We start from the raw sequence: 25,597 nt of genomic DNA, 5'->3' as shown, positions 1-25,597 counted from the left end.
CGAACTCATCCAACACTTCACTTGAGGACAAGGTGTGGAAGTCCGGCCTTTGACGAATGACGGAGGACATGGCTTTGTGATAGGGCATCATTGCCTTGAGGAATCTGCGCTTGATCCAATTGTCATCCGTGTCTTTACTTCCATGATCTCGGAGAGAGACCGCGAGTTTGGTTACTCTCCGAAAAAGCTCACGAGGTTCTTCATCTTCTTTCATCGCAAACTCATTGGCTTCATCTTGCACCACTTCATAGTTGGAGCGTTGAATGCTTGCGCTTCCCCGATAGAGGGAAACAACTTGGAGCCAAGCATGTTTGGCCACGGTGTAGGGCCGGAGATGAGGAAGATCTTCGGGTGGGATTGCTTATTGGATGATGAAGAGAGCATTCTCATTGAATTGATGATCCACAACTTCTCTAGGAGTGAAGTTACTTCGGTCATGCGGATAAAAACCGTCTTCAATGATTCTCCAAAGGTTAGCGTTCACATGATTTAAATGACGCTTAAAACGATAGACCCAAGAATCAAAATCTACATTCTTCTCAATCTTAGGGGCCGGGCCGGCATGATTCAAATGAGTGGAAGGGAGCGGTCCACCATAGACAGGTGGAGGTTCCACATGGGCAAAGATGCCGGTCCCATTTTTACCACTAGAAGAAGGAGCTTTCTCGCTAGTAGCTTCCCCCTTGTCGAAGGTAGCATCCGTCACCTTGTTAGCGGGATCACTCACTTTCAACGGTGTGGTGGAAAGTTTAAGCCCTTCTAAGAATTTATTAAACATGCTTTCGACCACGGTCGTCATGGAGGTTTTCAATGCGTCCAACGCCACATTGAATTCCTCACGAGAGACCGCGGTACCCCCATCTCCCGTAGACGAGACTGGATTCACACCGGAGTGCTCCTCCACACCGTCTACGACGTCAACCATACTCTTCGGATGGTAAAGTCCTTAATAAAGAGACGAGGCTCTGATACCAATTGAAAGGATCGATATAGTTGACTAGAGGGGGGTGAATAGGCAACTAAATTTTTTTAGCTTTTCTTTACCAATTTAAACTTTGCATCAAAGTAGGTTGTCTAGATATGCAACTAGGTGAGCAACCTATATGATGGAACAACAACAAGCGCACAAGCAAGAAAGGGATACAACACAATATAAGCATGCACAAGTAAAGGTAAGAAATAACCAAGAGTGGAGCCGGTGGAGACAAGGATGTGTTATCGAAGTTCCTTCCTTTTGAGGGGAAGTACGTCTCCGTTAGAGCGGTGTGGAGGCACAATGCTCCCCAAGAAGCCACTAGGGCCACCGTATTCTCCTCACGCCCTCACACAATGCGAGATGCCGTGATTCCACTATTGGTTCCCTTGAAGGCGGCGATCGAACCTTTACAAACAAGGTTGGGGCAATCTCCACAACTTAATTGGAGGCTCCCAACAACACCACGAAGCTTCACCACAATGGACTATGGCTCCGCGGTGACCTCAACCATCTAGGGTGCTCACACACCCAAGAATAACAAGATCCGCTAGGGATTAGTGGGGGGAATCAAATTTCTCTTGGTGGAAGTGTAGATCGGGGCCTTCTCAACCAATCCCGAGCAAATCAACAAGTTTGATTGGCTAGGGAGAGAGATTAGGCAAAAATGGAGCTTGGAGCAACAATGGAGCTTTTGGGGGAAGAGGTAGATCAACTTTGGGGAAGAAGACCCCCTTTTATAGTGGGGGGAGCAATCCAACCGTTACCCCCCACTTCAGCCCCGCAGAGAGCGGTACTACTGCTTGGTCAACGGTACTACCGCTCCTCCTCGTGGTACTGCCGCTGGGCCCAGAGCGGTACTACCGCGGTGGTCAGGGCGGTACTACCGCACACGAGCGGTACTACCGCCCCCACTGCCACGGCTAGTACCGTAAAACCCGACACGGAAAAAGACCCCGCGAATCGAGGCGGTACTAGCACGAAGCCGCAGCGGTACTACGGCTGGGGGCTACAGCGGTACTACCGCTATGGAGCGGTACTGCCACTTGTAGCACCCAAGCGGTACTACCGCTGGGACCATAGAGGGCACACTGAGAGAGGGGAACGAGCTCATCAACGAAGCGGAAAGGCTCGGAGGGTGTGCAAAGGAAGTGTACGTGATGATTCCACCCTAGCCTTTCCAAAGCGGACCTCCTCTTGATAGTACGGTGATCCCTACGAAACTAGTCCACCAAACTAATTCGAAAGTACTACACCGTCTTCGCTTCAAACTCCGAGGGGAGGGAATCGTCTCGTGCCAAAGGATGAATATCTGAAAAACTCAATGCACACGATTAGTCCGCAAAAGCATTGTCATCAATCACCAAAACATCTAAGGGATACAAATGCCCTTACACCTTCCTTTTGAGGGGAAGTACGTCTCCGTTGGAGCGGTGTGGAGGCACAATGCTCCCCAAGAAGCCACTAGGGCCATCGTATTCTCCTCACGCCCTCACACAATGCGAGATGCCGTGATTCCACTATTGGTACCCTTGAAGGCGGCGACCGGACCTTTTCAAACAAGGTTGAGGCAATCTCCACAACTTAATTGGAGGCTCCCAACGACACCACAAAGCTTCACCACAATGGACTATGGCTCCACGGTGACCTCAACCGTCTAGGGTGCTCAAACACCCAAGAGTAACAAGATCCACTAGGGATAAGTGGGGGTAATCAAATTTCTCTTGGTGGAAGTGTAGATCGGGGCCTTCTCAACCAATCCCGAGCAAATCAACAAGTTTGATTGGCTAGGGAGAGAGATCGGGCGAAAATGGAGCTTTGAGCAACGATGGAGCTTTTGGGGGAAGAGGTAGGTCAACTAAGGGGAAGAAGACCTCTTTATATAGTGGGGGGAACAATCCAACCGTTACCCCCCACAACAGCCCCGCAGAGGGCGGTACTACCGCATAAGGCAGCGGTACTACCGCTGAGACCAGCGGTACTACCGCACCCACGGCGGTACTACCGTGGCGATTGGAGGGCAAGGGAGATACGGACATGGGCGGTACTGCCGCGGTGGTAGGGCAGTACTACCGCTTAAGAGCGGTACTGCCGCTGCGAAGTGCCGCACAATCCGACATGAAAAAAGACATCTTGAGTCGACGCGGTAGGGGCCTGGTACCGTAGCGGTACTACTGCTGAGGACCCACCAGCAGTACTACCGCTGCGGAGCGGTACTGCCACTTGTGACCCCTAAGCGGTATTACCGCTGGGACCAGACTCAGCCCAAAGAGAGAGGATAGAAAACTCCAATGAAGCGGAAAGCCTCAGAGGGTGTAAAGAGGATGTGTACGTGTTGATTCCACCCTAGCCTTACCAAAGAGGACCCCCTCTTGATAGTACAGTGACTCCTACGAAACTAATCCATTAAAAGAAGCGAAAGAACTACACCGTCTTGAATGACACTCCGAGGGGAAAGACATCGTCTCATGCCAAATGATGAATCTCTGAAATGCTCAAAGCACACGATTAGTCCGCAAGCATGTTGTCATCAATCACCAAAACTACATCTAGAGAGATATGCCTTAACAATCTCCCCCTTTTTGGTGGATTGATGACAACCAGGGATTTGCACAAGGATATATCATGAAAGTAAAGAAACTTAGAACTACAAAATATAGACGGGCTCCCCCTGAATGTGTGCACCTAGTTGGTAGTGCCTTTGGAATGTAGGACACATACATTAGGATCAACACTCCCCCTATATTTTATAGTCCAACAACCTAAGCATAGGATACATGAGAGCAGGTAATATAACATGATAGACAAGCAACTCATAAGATACCAAAGTACTAGAAAGACATAGATAAAGATAAGGTAGCATATGTCTTACACCATATATCTGGAACTTAGGTCTCACTGGCACACAACCAAACAAGGCAAATCTCGAGAAAACACAATGACACAACACAGAAAACGTCGACACCATAAAGCACAGCATAAAGCAAATCCCTAAGCTCTCTCCCCCTTTGGCATCGAGACACCAAAAGGGCAAAGAGCGACGCTACGGCTCCAGGTGAAGGCAAACTGAGGAGCTCTCTCATCACATCCCAGCAGGGTCATCTGCACTGCCATCCTCAGTCGGAAACTGCTCGGTGTCGGAATCGGTCCACGGACAGTGCTGCTGAATCCACTCCTCTTCCTCAGTGATCTGGCCCTCAGACCCACTGACAACGGTCGCACCTAGCTGACGCATGAGCTCCTTGTGACGCCCCCTGGCCTTCTTCTCAGCCACATGAGTCATTACTGACCACGAGACTCCATGCAGAAGAGCTTCTTCATCTTGCGCTTGATCTTCTTCGCCCAAGAGGGCTCTGTCCCAGAAGGCTCATAATCCTCATCGTCATCATCGGCCTCAGTCCCATCCTCGGTCTCCATGTCAGCAACAGTAGATGGACCCCGGATTAGGGGCTTGGATGCCCCAACTGTCCTTCTTCCTCAGACGCTTGATCTCATGAGAGACCAATTCTCCAGTTTCCAGCATCACCTGGGGATGGACACGTGCCCAGGCCTTCTCAATGAGCAGCATGATAAACGGACCATAGATCGGGCACTTGCGGTCAGAAATGGCAGTGAGAAGTTCAGACCACATAACATGAGAAATGTCCAGGGACTCGCCAGTATTTGCTTCCTTCTCATGCTGGCAGAAGAGAAGCATATCCACGAGATAGGAGTGGACCATATCCAGATTCCCGATGCGAGGAAAGAGGGTCTCTCGAAAGACACGATGAAGGATGCCCAGGTAGGTAGACAACTCATAGGTTTCCTTCTTAGTCACAGGGTGAACCTTCATAGTGCAGTAGGGCCAGAGGGCTTGCTTGGGAGTGGAGTTGACGTTGCGGTGAGGGCGAAAGCCGACAGGAGTCTCAAGCCCGCGATCTTCCACATGAAGTAACTCCATGAAGGCCTTCCACTTGACAGATAGTAACTTGCCATTTGTCATCCAGGTCAGAGTCCTTTCTTCATCAATTCCAAGATGGACAGTAGCATAGAACTGAGCCACCAAATCTGCATCAAAGTCCTTGTTGAACTGCATGATTCTGAGAATGTTGAGCTGAGTACACATCTGAAGAGCTTCACCAAAGTATTCAGGATCCTTTTCCATGGCATCTGTGTCGATGGAGCGAACATCAACATAGAGATTCTTCTTGGCCTTGATCACATCAAAGTAGATGGCAAACTGAAAGCGGTTCCAGAACGGGCGGTCGACAAAATTGGGTTCTTGGTCTTCCGCATAGGGGTTGCGGCGACGCCTTTCCCAGAACTCCTTAGCAGACAACTCAGTCACAGTCTTGCCCCTTGGCTTGGGCCTGTTGGCAAGTTTCTTCTGATGTTGAGGCGGAGGAGCCGCACTTGAGGAAGCACCTACTGACTCAGAGGTGCGGTAGCGCTTTGATGTTGCACGACCGGGGTTGACACGGCGGACTTGCTCCTCAGGACGTTCACCACCTGGAACCAAACACACGAACAGAAAAACCAACACGAAAGAAACAACGTAAGCCTCCAAACAAAACAACATGGATCAAACAGACGTAGCGGAATGATGGAAACTGGCAGGCAGCGGTAGTACCGCTGGCCATAGGCTGCAATACCGCCCAAGCGGTAGTACCGCCCCAGCGGGAGCGGTAGTACCGCGCAAGACTGGGAACCGGCGGTTCCTACTCCCGTGGTCAGATCCGGCACTACCGGACTGCCAAATTCAAAAATAATCCTACCAAAACGTAATCCACATAGTCTAGACGCCTTCTCCAAACTACTCAAGCCGAGATTTAGCCAAAAATCTAGAGATGCAACCACTATTGCCCCAAAAACGCTAGATCTGAGAACTAGACAAAAAGAGAGAAGGAACGAGGGCAATACCGGCATCCATGGCAAGAGGACGAGGTGGGGATCGACTCCACCGAAGGGAATGGAGAGGGATGGCCCGGAGATGGTGGCCCGCCGGAGCCCTCCCGCGGCGAGGAGTCGCTGGAGAGAGGGAGAGGGACGAAGGGGCGGTGCGAATGGGTATGGGGGAGGAGAAACCTCCCCCTGCCCCGACATAACCCCCTGATCCCGCCCCCCAGCGGTAGTACCGCTCGGGTGGGCGGTAGTACCGCTTGTCAACATAAGCGGTAGTACTGCCCAGCCAATACTCCAAAGACTAGACACAAAGGCTTAGCTCAAAAGAAAAAGAAAAACAAACGGCAAGAAGAGAGAGCAAACACAAAGCAACAAAAGCACCAGCAAGAGGACAAGAACCACACACCTCTACAAGAGAGGGCGGTGGCCGAGGCCACCTATGTTTGAGTCCATTGGTATGGCACCGCGAAGAATTATCCTTGGGCCCATGACCAAAACTCGTCTTTGAAGCACAAGTACCATCAAAAATGGCTAATGTGAAAGAGTTGATCAATTTATGCATAATAAGGGGAGGGAGAGTTCATTAAGATAACAACACTCCCCCTATGTCCATGCCTACTCCTAAACAAGATAACAAGTCGAGTATGGTGGGGAGTGCAAGTGTTCAAGAAACATTGCTCAAATCAATGATATTTAGCTCATGCCTTAACTCGCGAAATCTTGCTTCATCCAACGGCTTCGTGAAAATATCTACAAGGTTATCATGAGTGTTGACATAGTTGTGCTCGATCTCCCCTCACCTAATATGATCCCGGATGAAGTGATACCGAATCTCAGTATGCTTCGTCTTGAAGTGTTGCACCGGGTTGAGAGAAATCTTGATGGCACTTTCATTGTCACACCAAAGAGGCACTTTGTCACAAATGATACCCTAATCCTTTCAAGTTTGCCTCATCCATAAGAGTTGTGCACAACAACTCCCGGTGGCCACATACTCCGCTTCGGTGGACGAGAGAGACACACAACTTTGCTTTTTAGAAGACCAACTTACCAAAGAGCAACCAAGGAATTGGCACCCTCCGGAAGTGGACTTCCTATCCACTTTGTCTCCCGCCCAATCGGAGTCCAAATACCCTACAAGCTTGAAGTTTGCTCCTCTTGGGTACCATAAGCCAAAGTTTGGGGTATGAGCCAAACATCGAAAGATTTGCTTGACCGCCACAAAGTGGCTTTCCTTAGGTGCGGCTTGAAAACATGCACAAATTCCCACACTCAACATGATATCCGGTCTAGATGCGCAAAGGTAAAGTAATGAACCAATCATGGAGCGATATACATTTTGATCCACCACTTTACCATTGGGATCGATGTCAAGTTGGCACTTGGTGGGCCTTGGAGTGGACGCCGGCTTGACATCACTTAGCTTGAATCTCTTGAGCATGTCTTGAGTGTATTTGGCTTGGTTGATGAAGGTTCCTTCTCTTCTTTGCTTTACTTCGAAACCGAGAAAGAACTTCAACTCTCCCATGGAAGACATCTTGAACTTTGAGGTCATGAGTGCGGCAAATTCCTCATTGAAAGCTTTGTTAGGGGAACCAAAGATAATGTCATCGACATATAGTTGGCACACAAACAACTCCCCTTTGACCTTCTTAGTAAAAAGAGTGGGGTCGATTAGCCCAACTTCAAACCCATGATCTTGTAACAACTCGGTAAGGTGGTTATACCACGCACGAGGGGCTTGTTTAAGGCCATAGAGTGCCTTATCGAGTTGATACACATGATCGGGAAAGTAGGGATCCTCGAACCCGGGGGGTCGCTTGACATAAACCAACTCATTAATAAGACCATTAAGAAAAGCACTCTTCACATCCATTTGTTGCAACTTAAAGTTGTGATGAGAAGCATAAGCAATCAACAAACGAATAGATTCAAGGCGAGCAACGGGAGCAAAGGTTTCACCGTAGTCGATACCCTCGACTTGGGAGTAGCCTTGTGCCACCAATCGTGCCTTGTTGCGGATGATGGTCCCATGAGCATCTTGCTTGTTCTTGAATATCCACTTGGTTCCAATGACATTGTGGTTCTCCGTTGGCCTTGGCACTAATCTCCACACCTTGTTGTACTCGAAGTTGTTGAGTTCTTCATGCATGGCATTGAGCCAATCCGGATCTTCGAGAGCTTCATATACCTTATGGGGTTCCACACAAGAGACAAACGCGTGATGTTCACAATAGTTTGCCAATTGTCTACGAGTGCTTACCCCCTTTTGAATGCTTCCAAGCACATTCTTCATGAGATGGCCCTTGGCGGAGAGCTTGGAAGCAATCTTGGCGGCGCGACGCTCCAATTCCTCCTCGGTGGTGAGTTGAGGAGCGGTCACTTGATCATCTTGAGCGCCGTCTTGAGCTTGTTCTTGATCTTGAACTTGCTTGGAGGAAAGAACTTGACCTTGGGCATCACTAGGTGTGTCACCACCGTCTTGAGCTTGATCTTGCCCTTGGTCTTGTTCATGAGGTTGAGGGCCTTCACTTTGTTCTTCGGAAGCGTGTGGGCCTTGGGTTGGTGATGGCTCCACCTGAGTAGAGCATTGTCCTTCTCCTTCGGCCACAAGGGGTTCCTCAATGGGTAGGATAAAACCAACACCCATTCTTCTTATGGCTTGAGGAGGAATTTCATCACCTACACCACAAGTTCCACTTTGCTCCACTTGGGAGCCGTTATTCTCATCAAACTCCACGTTACACGTCTCCTCAGTAAGTCCCGTGGATTTATTGAGGACACGGTAAGCATGAGAGTTTGCAGCATAACCAACAAATATGCCCTCATATGCTCTAGCCTCAAATTTAGACAACCGAACACCTTTCTTGAGAATGAAACACTTACACCCGAACACCCAAAAGTTCTTGAGGTTGGGCTTGTTACCGGTGAGTATCTCATATGGAGTCTTGTTCAAGCCCTTGTGGAGGTAGAGCCGATTGGATGGATGACACGCGGTGTTGATGGCTTCGGCCCAAAAGTTGTATGGAGACTTGAACTCCGCCATCATGGTCCTTGCGGCATCCATCAACGTCTGGTTCTTCCTCTCCGCAACATCGTTTTGTTGAGGGGTGTAAGGTGCGGCATATTGATGCTTGATCCCCTCATCACTAAGAAACTCATCCAAGGTGTAGTTCTTGAACTCGGTGCCGTTGTCACTTCTTATTGTCAAGATCTTTGCATTGTGTTGACGTTGGGCTTCATTTGCAAAGTCAATGAAGGTTTGTTGGGTCTCACTCTTCCTCTTGAAGAAATACACCCAAGTGTATCTTGAATAGTCACCCACAATTACCAAGCAATACTTTCTACCCCCAAGACTATCAAAGGATGGAGGCCCAAAGAGATCCAAATGAAGGAGCTCCAAAGGCCTCTTCGAGTAAATGAGAGTCGTGGGAGGGTGAGCCTTCTCATGAAGCTTTCCTTCGATACAAGCACTGCAAGCACGATCTTTAGCAAAACTAACGTTCGTTAATCCACGGACATGGTCCCCCTTGAGAAGACTTTGCAAAGATCTCATATTGACATGGGCTAAACGGCGATGCCAAATCCATCCCACGTCAACTTTAGCCATTAGGCATGTCGCAGTCTTAGTGGGTCGCTCCGAAAAGTTAATCACATAGAGACCGTTCTCGACATGCCCAACAAAGGCTACTTTAAGAGTCTTGCTCCACAAGAGGGCCACGGTATCAATATCAAAGAAGGTGGCAAAGCCCATGATAGCAAGTTGACGAACGGAAAGTAAATTGTATGCAAGGGACTCAACAAGCATGACTTTCTCGATCGTGAGATCATGAGAAATGACTACTTTACCGAGTCCCAATACCTTAGAGGACGAGGCATCACCCCACTCGACATTGGTGGGCATAGATGGAATCTTGTGCACGTCCACCACCAAGTCCTTGCTTCCGGTCATATGATTTGTAGCTCCACTATCGAGCAACCATGAGCCCCCACCGGAAGCAAACACCTACAAGAGATCAATGCTTGGTTTTAGGTACCCATTTTGTAATGGGTCCTTTGATGTTAGTAACAAGGGTCTTTGGAACCCAAATAGACCATTCAATGTACTCATGAGGAGAACCAACAAATTTCGCATAAACATGCCCATCACTAGCACGGCATAACACATAAGAAGGATTAAAGTCGCCGGCTTTGTTGGATGGGGTGGCATTGCCCTTCTTGACACCGCCACCCTTCGCATTGTTCTTCTTCTCCTTGGAAGCACCCTCTCCCTCCTTCACAAAATTTTGCTTGAGAGGAGGAGGTCGTTTGGTCTTGTCATTCTTCTTCTTGTTCTTGGGCTTGGGTGCGAACCCAATTCCCTCCTTGGCCACAACTTCCTTTTGGTTTCCAAAAGGTCGTTGAGGTTCTTCTCACCTTGTATGCATGACACAAGGCCTTTCTCAAGTTGCTCCTTCAACTTAGCATTCTCCTCAACAAGATGCACATGCTCACAACAAGGGTTAGTAGCATTTGCATTATCAATTAACACCATATGAGGAAAGGTGGCTTTCTCCTTAGTTAGCTTTACTTGGAGTTGATCATGAGACTCCTTGAGGCTAGCATGAACACCCTTCAAGACTTTGTAAGCCTTGTCGAGAATGTCAAGCTCCTCTTTGAATCTAGCAAGATCAACCCCAAGTTTTGCCTTCTCGGAGTTTAGCACACAAGACACAACAAGAGCATGATCAAGATCTTTCTTTAACTTAGCATGATCATCGTTGTATGACTCCTCAAGAGCCAAACAAAGACCACGCTCTTCGTAAAGAGCATTGGAAAGATCCGAAATCTCATCGGCATAGTCACGACTATGCCCCTCCATCTTAGAGATGGTCTCTTCGTGAGCCTCGATCATGTCATTGGCTTCACCAAGTTGTTCCAAGAGAGCAACGAAGTGCATCTTGGATTTACCCTTGAGTTTACCCATAAAGGTCTCAAACTCATTTTCCTCCACATTTGTCCCCTCATGTTCATCAATGCTATCCGTCGAAGAAGGATGATTAATGATGGTAGTTTTGATGTTGGGGGTTACCTTGTTGGTGGCTTAGCCATGTGGCACTTGGCGGCGATGTTCTCATTGGGTGAGTCGAAGAGAGACATCCGTGGAGTCATCGCAATGGCCATAGAGGCCATGGCAAGCGACTCACCATCTTCATCATCGTCATCATCCTCGTTGTACTCTTCTTGTACGACTAATGCCTTGGGAGGAGTCTTTTTGGTGAAGTTGCTCTTGTGGGGGATCGACTTGGCCTTGTCCTTTCGGATGACCTTGCCACCATTGTCTTCCCTCTTCTCTTAAGGGCACTCCGCAACAAAGTGGCTCACATTGCCACAATTGAAGCAAGTCCTCACTCGTTGCTTGCCCTTTGCGCCACTTGAATTGTTCTTGTTGAAGTTTGGCCTTGTGTTCTTCTTGCTCCAAAATTGCCTTGAAGCAAGAGCCATGTGTTCATGATAGGCATACTTCGTATCTTCGAGGTTACCCTCCTCTTCTTCCTCTTCATCCTCTTCCTTCATACTAACCTTGGCCTTTAGTGCAAGGTTGGGCCTCTTTACTCTTTGAGAGCGAAGAACCACATTGTCGGCGGTCTTGTCCAAGATGCTCATAGCAACGAACTCATCCAACACTTCACTTGAGGACAAGGTGTGGAAGTCCGGCCTTTGACGAATGACGGAGGACATGGCTTTGTGGTAGGGCATCATTGCCTTGAGGAATTTGCACTTCATCCAATTGTCATCCGTGTCCTTACTTCCATGATCTCGGAGAGAGACCGTGAGTTTGGTTACTCTCCGAAAAAGCTCACGAGGTTCTTCATATTCTTTCATTGCAAACTCATCGGCTTCATATTGCACCAGTTCATAGTTGGAGCGTTGAATGCTTGCGCTTCCCCGATAGAGGGAAACAACTTGGAGCCAAGCATCTTTCGCCACAGTGTAGGGCCGGAGATAAGGAAGGTCTTCGGGTGGGATTGCTTCTTGGATGATGAAGAGAGCATTCTCCTTGAATTGATGATCCACAACTTCTCTAGGAGTGAAGTTACATCGGTCATGTGGATAAAAACCTTCTTCAATAATTCTCCAAAGGTTAGTGTTCACATGATTTAAATGACGCTTAAAACGATAGAACCAAGAATCAAAATCTACATTCTTCTCAATCTTAGGAGCCGGGCCGGCATGATTCAAATGAGTGGAAGGGAGCGGTCCACCATAGACAGGTGGAGGTTCCACATGGGCAAAGATGCCGATGCCGTTTTTACCACTAGAAGAAGGAGCTTTCTCGCTAGTAGATTCCCCTTTGTCGGAGGTAGCATCCGTCACCTTGTTGGCGGGATCACCCACTTTCAACGGTGCGGTGGAAAGTTTAAGCCCTTCTAAGTATTTACTAAACATGCTTTCGACCTCGGTAGTCATGGAGGTTTTCAATGTGTCCAACGCCACATTTAATTCCTCACGAGAGACCGCGATTCCCCCATCTCCTGTAGACGAGACCGGATTCACACCGGAGTGCTCCTCCACACCGTCTACGACGTCAACCATACTCTTCAGACGGTGAAGTCCTTAATAAGAGACGAGGCTCTGATACCAATTGAAAGGATCGATATAGTTGACTAGAGGGGGGGTGAATAGGCAACTAACAATTTTTAGCTTTTCTTTACCACTTTAAACTTTGCATCAAAGTAGGTTGTCTAGATATGCAACTAAGTGAGCAACCTATATGATGCAATGACAACAAGCACACAAGCAAGCAAGGGATTTAACACAAGTAAGCTTGCGAAAGTAAAGGAAAGAGATAACCAAGAGTGGAGCCGGTGAAGACGAGGATGTGTTACCGAAGTTCCTTTCTTTTGAGGGGAAGTACGTCTCCGTTGGAGCGGTGTGGAGGCACAATGCTCCCCAAGAAGCCACTAGGGCCACCGTATTCTCCTCACGCCCTCACACAATGCGAGATGCCGTGATTCCACTATTGGTGCCCTTGAAGGCGGCAACGGGACCTTTACAAACAAGGTTGGGGCAATCTCCACAACTTAATTGGAGGCTCCCAACGACACCACAAAGCTTCACCACAATGGACTATGGCTCCACGCTGACCTCAACCGTCTAGGGTGCTCAAACACCCAAGAGTAACAAGATCCGCTAGGGATAAGTGGGGGGAATCAAATTTCTCTTGGTGGAAGTGTAGATTGGGGCCTTCTCAACCAATCCCGAGCAAATCAACAAGTTTGATTGGCTAGGGAGAGAGATCGGGCGAAAATGGAGCTTTGAGCAACGATGGAGCTTTTGGGGGAAGAGGTAGGTCAACTAAGGGGAAGAAGACCTCTTTATATAGTGGGGGGAACAATCCAACCGTTACCCCCCACAACAGCCCCGCAGAGGGCGGGACTACCGCATAAGGCAGAGGTACTACCGCAGAGACCAGCGGTACTACCGCACCCACGGCGGTACTACCGTGGAGATTGGAGGGCAAGGGAGATACGGACATGGGCGGTACTGCCGCTCTACTGCCGTTGCGAAGTGCCGCACAATCCGACATGAAAAAAGACCCCTCGAGTCGACGCGGTAGGGGCCTGGTACCGTAGCAGTACTACTGCTGAGGACCCACCAGCGGTACTACCGCCGCGGAGCGGTACTGCCGCTTGTGACCCCTAAGCGGTACTACCGCTAGGTACCGCAGTACTACCGCTGGGACCAGACTCAGCCCAAAGAGAGAGGAAAGAAAACTCCAATGAAGTGGAAAGGCTCAGAGGGTGTAAAGAGGATGTGTACGTGTTGATTCCACCCTAGCCTTACCAAAGCGGACCCCCTCTTGATAGTACGGTGACTCCTACGAAACTAATCCACCAAAAGAAGCAAAAGAGCTACAACGTCTTGAATGACACTTCGAGGGGAAAGAAATCGTCTCGTGCCAAATGATGAATCTCTGAAATGCTCAAAGCACACGATTAGTCCGCAAACATGTTGTCATCAATCACCAAAACTACATCTAGAGAGATATGCCTTAAAACCGTTCCACTCAGCGAAGCGTTCAAGATGCAGTACAATGGGCCGACGTTCCAAGAGCCGCCCACCGTGCCAGAACGGCGGTACCCCGCCAACGTCGTCGTTGAGGCATCGCTCCGTGTGTGGGCGTTCTCACGCTGGAGGGGTAGCACTGAGCTTGCACGGGGGTTCCTCCGTGCGGGCTTCCACCACCTCCCGGCGGGCTTGCCGCCCATGTTCAACCTCGTGGAACAGCGTCCCCACGCCAACGCTCCAGTGGTAGGGCTCGTCGTCCACTTCACCAGCAGGTTCGATGCCTACTACCTGCTCGGCAAGGTGTATTGGTGTGGGTGCGAGTTCATCGCATTCACCGCCTATAACATCTTCACCGACTTCGAGAGCGTCTTCCCCGCTCGCAACCGGATGCACAGCCTCCCGTACTACCTCGGCGACAATGGCCTTGAGGAGGAGCAGTACTGAAGCCGGCGACGAAGAAGATGGTGAAGCCGGCGGTTAAGGTGAAGACGACGGTGAAGACATGGCGGTGTTGCCCTAGCTACCCTATCTACTATGTAGTGTGAGTTTGGTGTGTGTGTTACCCGACCTAGCTACCCTATCTATGTAAGGTTAATTATTATTATCTATCGGTATCGTGTTATATGTAAGAACTTATGTTGCCCTAGCAACCCTATCTAAGTTAAGTTATGTGTGTTATATTAATGCTTTGTTATGTTTGTATTTTGTTTGTCCCAAGTTTAGACACGGCTAATTGGCGTGGGAAAAATTAACCAAACTAACTAAAAATGATGTGTTTATAGATTCCTTCTAAAAATAAGAACATATTGTACATTTGTACACGGCTTTGGTTTGAGAGCTCTGTATTTTTTAGGTATTCCAAGAATACTTTGGTTTTCAGAAATATTGAAGTATCAGATACTTTGAGATGTTTGGCTTTAGTCAAAAGTGTAGTTTTATATACTTTAATATGTAGAAAACTACACTATGTTTGAAGTATATAAAAAAGAGGGTTGGACCTCTTTTTCCAATCATGAAGTATTGGTTCGCTAGGCATAATTATACTGCGGTTTGCAAATACTTTGATTCTAAAAAATGAAGGGACCCATAAAGGAAAGCAAAAAAAATCCTCAATGAGATAGAAGAGATTGGGCAATCAAATTAATGAAAAAAGCAATCAGAAACAAAAAAGAACAAAGCAATCATTCCTAAACCAAAAAAGAAACATCGCTTGTTTCTGGGCCTCATTTATCCTTTGTGGGCCTATTGCAGCTTGATTCTCTTTGGGCCCGCGAACTAGGTTTTTCTCTAGCAGAACTGACGAACTCGAGGACAAAAGTTTGGCAAGTGCGAGAGAGAAGAGATGAACTTGATGTATATCCCTTGTGCTGCTCAAGTACTGCTTACTGTCATCTGACGAGCTAGGGTATGATCCAACACTCGAGGTTATTAGCTACCAAAAAATCCTATCACTAAACTAGTAGTTGTCTTCTGCCGAAACTGAAAGTGTCGAAACTTAACAGTAAACTGCATACATTCAGAGATCGACAGTTGCACTAAACAGAGTTGCATTTGAGATAAACAGACTTGGATTGCTAAACAGTGGCAACAACAGTAGACAGACATCTCTAACGAGAGATGGCCATCAAGTAAAAAATTCCTAGAGCAAGTATTCCTAAAGCTATCAGATTGGATTGCTTCTTCAACTCAATCAGCTGCTTGAAGTTCTTGTTCATCTTCTTCAATTCCGTCTTCAGTTCGACATCTACCACCGTCGGGTATTCCGGACGCGCTGCTGCTGCCGAAGCAGCACTGTCATGGGGCAGATTGAACTTGCGGATTGCATTTCCCCTCGAATCCAGCAAGCCCAACCCTTGAAGCCTCTGGATGTAATCATCCATCCACTCGAAATGGTGGCATTTCTACACGATCTGAATACGAAATCATGTAACCTAAATCCAAATCTGACAGATTTTTTGAGAAATTAGAGATAAAGGATGCGAGGAAAACTCAGATCTAACCTGCCCTCCGGCTTGCTCTCCCATTTGACAAACTCGCACCCAAAGTTCCCATTCTTCTCCTCCTTCGAAGTCAACCGCTTCAGTGGCGCAGTCCGTGGGCAGTCAGTGCATCGAGTCATCGGCACTGGACCATACACCGGCCACGTGGAACGGGGGGCTGACGAGGAGGTCGACATATCGCCCGAGAGGAAGAAACAGAGGAATTGCTCGAGAGGAAGAAGAACGAGAAGATGGGGAAAGAAACAGAGGAATTGCTTGATCTGCTCGCTGCCTTTGTCTGTCAGATGGAGAAGAGGAGAAGGGGAAGCTATATTGACGATTTGCCACATTGTATTTTGCAGTTTGAATATTTGAACCAACTCTTAACACTGACATGTGGTGGTCATGTGCAAAAAATACAATTTCATATGTAAAGTGGGGAAGATCGTAAAAACCCGAGAAGGACAGTGCAGTAGCCAATCAGGATGCATCACGCGGATCGCGCATGCCTGCCCCACATCTGACGGGTGGTGTTTGGCGCTCGGTAGGATCCAACGGCGGACGTTCGACGCTAGGGTTTGGAGCATTTCTGCGGGGTTATGAGCGAGTCAATGGGGTTATTAGGGTTTGACCAGATTTCAAATGGCCATAACTAAATTAGAAAAAATCGCAAAAATATAAAACAAACGTAGTTCGTCCGTTTATGAGACCTAGTTACCATAAAAAAAATATAAACTCGGTATAGGGGCGTTTTTTTGAAAAATCATTTTTTGAAGTGATCTGTCGAAATCAAGTTCAAATGTTTTTAAAAATTCAAAAAAAATCAAAATGTTGTAATTCTTGCGCACATAGCCGTCATATGTGACAAGGTTATGAGAAAAAAATATAAACTTGGTGTAGGTCATTTTCATGAAAAAAGGCTTCACACAAATGAGCTATCACCTATGAACATGTTCAGAGTTCGTAGAATAGGGAGAGAGGGTTTAGGGTTTGAAAAAAATCAAAATAATTCAAAAAAATCAGAAAAATCTCCATAGCTTCATTTTCGAGTGAATAAGAAGGATCTGACCTTACTTTTTCATTTTCATATCTAAAACGTGTTATTTGACGGTTTTGAATTCAAAAGCATATTTTTTCAAAAAAATGTAGTAATATGAATATTAATCAATAAATAGTGAGACTTCGTTTTTACCATATATATATCGAACAAGTGTTAATAAAAATATATATGCCTCATTTAGGCAAGGTCAAAAAAAACTTGATTTCAAATAGGGCCGTTTACCCTAGCTTTCGAGCTCGTTTCTAGCACATTTCTCATTCGGACTGTTCACCTACGAATATTGACTTCAAATGCTCGATCAAATACACCGCACAGAGCAATGAACCTCCAATGTTCAACTTCAACTTTGGCTCGAATCCAAATTTTGGCCCAAATTAAAATATTGATTTAAATTCAAATTTTGATGGAAATTTGAATTCTGACTCAAATAAGAAACCAAAGTAGAAGCAACATTATTACAACTGATAAGTTTTCACAGTAGCTCAAATCTACCAAGTTTTAAGATGCCAATATCTTAATACAAATCTACCAAGTTTTAAGCGATCGACTCGCCCTCAAATTGACAACACAAACATTTCCCAACAACTTAATTCAAATTTTCGACTTGCTCCTTGTGTTTGCAACTGGCTTCACCGTCTTGCTCCTGGTTTCCCTAGTTGAGATGCTCTTTTCTTCCAGACTCTTGTTCCTTTTGATCTTGGGCTTTACTTGGGGTTTTCCCCGTGGAGGTGCTGATGGAGTAGTTCCACTCGCCGAGCACTTGACGACCATTTGACGGTCATCTATGGGTTCAATAATCTTTAAAGGCACAATTGGAAAAATTACCCCCTCCACTTCCTCTCTTATAGCTTCAAAACCATCAAAGGCCATGGTTTCAAAATCTTCTGCTTCTTCATCTCTTGGCCCTTTCTCCCTAGAGCTGGTAAATAAAATTATAAGCCATAGGCAAAAAAAGACAACAAATGCAAACAAAAGGGTAGCTGCATTCTACAAAGGGTGCAAACACATACCAAGATGCTTCATTTGCTGCTGCATTCTCCACTGCATCTTCAGTCTCCATTGTTGTTGCATTCTCCTCAGCATTGGCTGTTGTCCATCTTTCCTCCTCTGCAAATGATGCATCCACTGCATTGGTACAAAGCCTAGCAATATGCCCCAGAACTCCACATTTTTTGCAAGCACACTTATTTGGTAGACGACCCTCCTCACCTGCTCTAATCCTCTGGTTCCTTGGTCTTCCTGGTGGTCTAGTAATGACAGGAGCGTGGAGTTTGAACCCTGGATCTACTATGTTCCATTGATCTTTCCCCAATAGTGCAGGCACATTGTCAGCATAAGCAGCCATAAATTTGGCAACAGAGAAATACTCAGAGCAATATTGATAAACTTCACCATCTGCACCCCCGATAACGGTCATCAGATGTAGGGCATGTATGCATGGCTTCCCACGGATCTGCCATTGCCTACAAGTACATTCTCTAGTACTTAGGTTCACAGGATACCTCCATACCCTATTTTTAGTGTCAGTATAGGTAACCTCTCCCTCATATGTACCAGATCGAATACATTTCATCTTCAGTCCTCTTGCCTTCAAGTGCAATGCCTTAATCAGTGATGGGAGCATTTGATGACCAACATATTGTGTTTCAGCAATTCTTTTGCGAAGAGCCATCTTTATCATGATCATTTGCCTCATCTTGTCAAATGCTTGCCACAACAAGAGCCCTTTCACTGACTTGAACTTTGAATTGAAGCATTCTGCAAGGTTACTGGTCACATAATCTACTTTGCAGATTTCGTTGAATTTGCTTCTTGACCACACCTTACCATGATGTGCATCCATGTACTCCTTCACAAGAGGATTTTGAGCATACAACACTCTCAAATGGTGTTCATGCTTCCTTTTGCTGCATGTGTATGATGCTGGCCATAAGTTCTCATCATAAACTTTACCTTTGAACTTCTTTTTGAAATTATGCGCTAGGTGTCGCATACATTCCCTATGCTTCACTCCAGGGAATACAATTTCCACTGCACTCTCTAAACCCTTGCAAGCATCTGTGTGTATAGCTAAACCTGGGGGTGTGCCTATAATGTTGCGCAACTGCTGCAGAAACCAGACCCAACTTTCCTCAGACTCTTCCTCCACCACACCAAATGCAACTGGGAATAGCCAGTAGTGTCCATCAACTGCAGAAGCTGCTACTAGCTGTCCTCTCCATCTTCCAGTCAAATGTGTAGCATCTACAGCCAAATAGGGCCTGCAACCATCTAGAAACCCCTGCCAGCAAGCCTTGAAATAAACAAAAGCCCTTCTGAAGCACTCCTTCTGAAATGACTTCCCTTTTATTTTGAATGGAACTGTATGCTTGTCAATCTCTACAACACTCCCTGGACTTGCCATCTCCACTTCAGCTTTGAAAGTGTAAAGCGGCTGAAAACTGTCATTCCATTGACCATTAATTCTGTCAAGAGCCTTTTCCCTAGCATTGAAAATTCTCATGTAAGGAATTTCTATCTTGTACTTCTCAAAAAGCTTCCCATGGAGTGCTGTTGGACCAAGTCCAGGTTCTTCTCTCAGCCAATCCAATATAGCATCTGCCACCCACCTAGTTTTTGCTAGCTTGGTTTTGGCCTTCCCCCCTCCCCCTCCAGGTGGACAGGTGTGCTTGTGTGGGTTTTTCTTTATCTGAAACAAAATAAAAGGGTAAAAACAGTTAAGAAAACTTACTCAACGATCTGAAACTAAATTACTAACTGAACTTGGATTACCTGAATATATTTGCTCTTTCTCATACGAGATGCATACAACTTCCACCTACACCTAGGATATGGACAAAATACTGTGAACCTTGCTGGCTCACTCCTTTTAATCTTATAGGTGTTTTCAGATATAATGCACCATGTTGTCACTGCATTCCGACAGTCCACCATTGATTGGAAAATGGTACCTACACTAAGCTTAGGTTTTTCCCTGTTCCACTCAATTGTTGGCATGTCATCACCATCGTATTCATCCTCGATTAAGTTGTCCATGTTCTCCACCTTCTCTTCATCGTCGGTGTCATCAAACCTAGCTTGGCTGATGGGCTCCTCCATATATTCATCATCCACTGCTTGCTGACTGGCTACATCGACCAGTTTAGGAAACATCATCTCGTCTTCATCATCATTTGTAGGCACTGCCTCATCAGGTTCTGCATCTTCTTCTACACCAACTGCAGAAGGTACACGAGAAGCAGCAGCTGAATCAGAACCAGAATTGGCAGCAGGCATGTTGTGGCTCCATGAACCACTTGCTTTACTTGGTGTCGACCTATAAGGAGTGCCGGGGTGCTGGCTATTAGCACAGACAGATGATGTCTGAACTCCCTTCCCCTTCGCTCGTTTTGCGCGTGGCTGAAGCACATCAATTTGGAGTTTACCGTATCGGCAGCCAGCAATCCCAGCAAAAAGCAACGACATATGATCGTCGCAAGTTAGTGGGAGAAATCTTTGCTCGTCAGTACTAAAGTAATTCAGTTCAACAGCATCGGCATCACTCCAGGGATAGGTGTTTCGGAGCTCAGCTCGCAAATTTTTGAAAGATATGCTGGTTTCTACCACTTTGGGATAGAAAAATGATGAAATCAAATGTGGTTTAGTACCACGCAGCAGACTAGTTTCCGTTCTAATCGCCAGCCGGAAAGCCAGCGCGGGATCAATCCTATTTTGTTGAAGGAAACAAAGGCTTGAGTTAGCCGTGTAAAATCGAGCACAAATTCGAACGATTCAAGCAAACAGAAGTCAAATACGGCCTACAATACGACTTAGAACGTCAATTCGAGAGGAAACAATGCTTACCCTGGTTTAATCCATGAATTATCTGCCGCGGATTCGACCCAATCCTCTCCATAGTCGACTGCATTCCGGCCGTCCTCACTCAACATCGCTATGTAATCCCAGATGGGGAGGTGGGCTATATCTGGCGGAGACGCGGCGTCGCCGACGAACTGAATAGGGGCATAGGGTGGAGGAAACAACTGCGGTGGACGCTGCACGACGCCGGCGGAGGGGGCGGGGCGGCGCGGTGCAGTGCGGCCTGTCTAGATCTGTTTCAGATTCAGACAAGCTACCTAATACGTGTCTCCTTGCGGTCCCACCAGTCAGCAAGCAACAGTCTGACGAAGACTCGGCCCCACTCGTCAGCAATTAATGGTCAAGACGGCAAACGCCCGCTATGAGCATTTGTGAGAGTTTCAGCTAAGGAAGAGGGGAAAAGTGAGAAAACGTTTGGAGCGTGGGGAAAAGTGAGCACAACTAAGGAACCAGGGGCACTAATTTAAATATCCCATTCAAATATATAGGGAGGCGATTTTCTTCCTCCGATCTCAGCCGGCCAGGGCGTTGGCCCCCTCTCCCTCCGGCTGCTCCGGCGGCAGGAGGGAGGGGGGACCGCGTTCCTCCGCTCTGTAGTTAGGTTTTGGATTTGTAGGTCGTGGTGCGCCGTTGGGGTGGTGGGAGCGCGCCCGGACGAATAAATCTGCCTCAGCTTCACTCCCACACCGGCGGTTTCCTTCATGGCGGCGTCTCGGAGTTGATGGCATCGTGTGTTTGCCGATCCTTCAGATCGGCTGTGTTAGGGTTCATGGATGGTGTCGGCGAGGCGGCGGCTGCGACTCCATCAGGTGTGTCTCTCCTTCTGCTTTGTCCCCGTTGCTGTGGCGTTGTCTCCCACGTCATGGTGGAGCAGGGAGGTTTTATCGTCCAGGAGTACGCGCAGACGGTTGTCTGCGCAAGTGACAGCTAGAAGATGGTGCATCCCGTGCTAGGTTTGTGGTTGGTGGCTGACAGTTCTGGTTTCCTCCTTCGACGTCGTTGTCGTGCGGGGGTGTCAGATCTAGAGTTCGATGGCGTGTCCGGGGACATGTTGCCCCGGTCTGATTCTTTCAACGGAAATGGTTTTGCTTCTGGCAAACTACTTTCGAGGTCCGTAAAGCTGCTGATCAGCGATGGAGCCGCGTCGAGCTCGGGTGAAGAGGTGATCTGTTTTCTTTCCCTTTGGTGGCAGCTTCGGTGGTGTCGGAGGAGAGGAACAGACGCTGGTATTTTACATAGGATTATCCTATCCTTTCAGTCTTGTAATGTTGGTGCTTACGTGCCTTGTAACCGGATCTTTATTTTATAAATGAGACACGTATTACCATGAAAAAAAATACCTGACTACTACATGCGTACCGGCCGGCATGTATAGAGCTAGCTGTACCCGGATACCTGATCGATGTCTTGCCGTACAATGCATGGTTAGTCCCGCGTGTGCCTCCAGTCGAGAGATAAGCACCAAAGCATGTATCTTAAAGGACTTGCGTCCATATCTCTTCCAAGAAGATCGGACCGGCCGGCTGGGCCGCGAGACGCAGCGCCATACCTTCCACCTATAAATACACAACCAACACGAAGCACCGGGAGGGTGGCAAGGAGGAGACGCGCCTATGGCAGCGTCGAGGAGATCGCGGATGGAGAAGCCATCCATCCATCGAGGAAGGGAGGACTCACGCACGAATCCATCCCTCCCGAAGCTTCAGGAGAAGAGCTCGGAGATCGATCCGGCTAGCTCGGCTGCCTTGACCGGGCGGGCAACCAGGAGGATCCAGTATGCGAGCAGCGCATGCACCGACGAGGAGGTCGCCAGCATGCCGATCATCTTCTCTCAAAGTGAGGACCAAAACTAATCTCTCCTATCCCTTCCTTCTCTCCACATCTCTACGATGGTCATCAGAGTTGTGGCCACGCGGTCAGAGACAGAGGCGGCTGCCGGCTCCTTCCTTCTCTGCACATCTCCACGATGGTCATCCGAGATGTGGCCACGCGGTTGGAGACGGAGCCGGCTGCTGGCTCTATCCCTTGCTGCTGAAGACGACGATGTGTCGGGGCTGCCGCCCATGCGCGGTCCCTGGCGCACTACTCAACGGCGAGGACGGCGACGACGTGTCGGGGTTGCAGCCCATGCACAACCCCGGCGCACCCTCCGCGCAAGACGATGACGTGCCGGGGCTGCCACCCATGCGCGACCCCGGTGCACTCTCCTTTCAAGAGGACGCCATGCTGGGGTTGCCGTTCATGTGTAGCCCCAGGTGGCGACGACTCCCGCGAGGACGGCGACGATGGCCCGGGGTTGCCGGCCATGCGCAACCCCCGACGCACCCTCTGCGCAAGACGACGACATACCGGGGCCACCGTCCATGCACGGTCCCTGGTGCACCGCGCACCGCCTACTCCGCCAACAACACCATCGTGCCGGACTCACCAACGGTGACGAGGTGTCGGGCTCGCCCTCCGGCGAGCCCGCTGCTCACCACGACGACGCGCGAGTGTTGTCGTTTCGTGGGCAGCCGCCGGCGACTCCTTCACGCCAGACTCACCACCGGTGACGACGCGCCGGGTTGCAGTTTCGTGTGCGGCCCCCAGCGATCCTTCATGCTGGACCCATCAGCGGTGACGACGCGCCGGGGTTGCCCTTCATGTGGAGCCCCCGGCGACTCCTTCACGTCGGACGCACCATCGGCGGCGACGTGCCGGGGCTGCCCCCTATGAGCGACCCCCGGTGCACTCTCCACGCAAGACGACAATGCCCCCGGGGTTGCCTCTTGTGTGCAGCCCATGGCGATCCTTAATGCAGGACTCACCACCGGTGAGGACGACGCCAAGGTTGCCTCTCATGTGCAACCCCCGGCGATTGCTTCATGCTGGACTCACCACCGGCGACGACGATGCCGGGGTTGCCTCTCATGTGCAGGCCATGGCGATCCTTCACGCCGGACCCATCACCGACGACTCCCGTGAGGAGGATGACGACGCTCTGGGCCCTAGTAGCCCCCCGGTGCATTCTCCACGGGCGACTCTCGCGAGGATGAAGACGATGACGTCGGGGCCGTCTAGACCCTGGTGCACTCTCCACCGGCGACTCCTGCGAGGACGACGATGACGCGCCAGGGCCGTGTCGCCACCTATGCACTCTCCACCGGCGAGGACGACGATGACGCGTCGGGGCCTTGTAGCCCCCGGTGCACTCTCCACCGGCGACTAGATCCCGTGAGGGCGACGTTGACGTGTCCGGGCCATGCAGCCCCTGGTGCACTCTCCCCCGGTGCACCCTCTGCGGCAGACTGACGACGTGCCACGGCTGTGCAACCCAGGAGCACTCTCCGCTGGCCACACTCACGTGTCGGCCTGCCTTGAGGACGACAACGTCGGGGTTGCCCTTCGTGCGCAGCCCCCGGCGATTCCATCATGCCGGACTCACTATCGGCGACGACGTGGTTGGACTACCTCTCGTGCGCAGCCCCGGCGCGCCCTTCACTTGTGACGACGACGTATCGGCGGGGTGCCATCTACACCTCCTGCGACATCGAGTGCCCCAAGGAGGGACGTCGTCCACACCTTTGCCGATACGGAGCTTGGCCAGGGTGATGAGCCATGTACATCGCCACCACCGTAGAGCCCGTGCAAGGCGGGCGTCGTCTACATTGTTGCGGACACGACCCATCGTCAGGCTTCGTTCGCACCGAGTCTCGGCTCGACAAGGCTGCTGGCTACACCGACAAGCTTCTTGAGTGGGCGATACTGCCCAAGTCTACTCCAACACCCACACCAATGCACATCATCAACATTGTCCTAACGCCGGCGAGGTGAAGCTATACTCCACCGACACGTCTATATCCGATGGAGGCAAACCACTACTTGATATGCCGATGAGGCAATGTCAAGTCATCCAGTCCGATACCGACAAGGCGGACATCACCAGGCCGGGCACCGACGAGGCGAAGGCCGCCCACATCTTCATCATCGGACATCGACACGGCGGAGGGGTATGGCCAAGCATGGCCGGAGTGATGGGCATATCGCTCTCCCCTTCCACTTCATTACCATCTACACCAACCTCACGGAGAAGACGAGACCAGAAGACGACGGCCATTGCAGCAGCTTAATCGGAGGTGGTTCGCGAGCTTGACTCGCGGACATAATTAAGCGGGAGCTTTCCGAGGCCCCGTGAACCAGAATCTCACATCGTCGAAGTCATTTTGGCCGTGCCAGCAGGCCATGGAGCGCACTCTTAATAGGGACTTTCTAATTTTGTTTCTCGACACGAGATTAATAAAAATACATATTTCCCTATGTCTTTTCTTTGTGTACTTAGTACACTGGCACGCCCGCGTTATTCTTTTTTCGTGTCAAACACGATCACACAAGATCTATCTAGGTGATGCATAGCAATGAGCGGGGAGAGTGTGTCCACGTACCCTCGTAGACCGAAAGCGGAAGTGTCGTGGAATTGTCACGGCAGATGTCCTTAGTGTCAGGACTTAGTCGCGAGGCCAACGCATCTATGTGGTAGCTTGAGAGGGGTTGAGCGGAATCGAGAGACGCAACACAAGACAAGGATTTAGACAGCTTCGGGCCCCGGGAAACATCATCCGGTAACAACCCTACATGCTGTTTGAGGCTAGGTCTTATTATGATCACGGGAGAGTCGCCGGGAACCGGCTCTCGGTGTCTAGCCCTAGAGATTGTTTCTTGTTACTTGTCCCTCTTTGGGGTGCCCTGCCCCTCCTTATATAAGTAGGAGAGGCGGCTTTACATGTAGAGTCCTAGTAGGATTAGAACTAACTTATT

This window comes from Triticum aestivum, chromosome 1D (genome assembly GCF_018294505.1).
Source record: "Triticum aestivum cultivar Chinese Spring chromosome 1D, IWGSC CS RefSeq v2.1, whole genome shotgun sequence".
NCBI classification, from domain to species: domain Eukaryota; kingdom Viridiplantae; phylum Streptophyta; class Magnoliopsida; order Poales; family Poaceae; genus Triticum; species Triticum aestivum.
Note: the sequence above shows the minus strand (reverse complement) of the source record.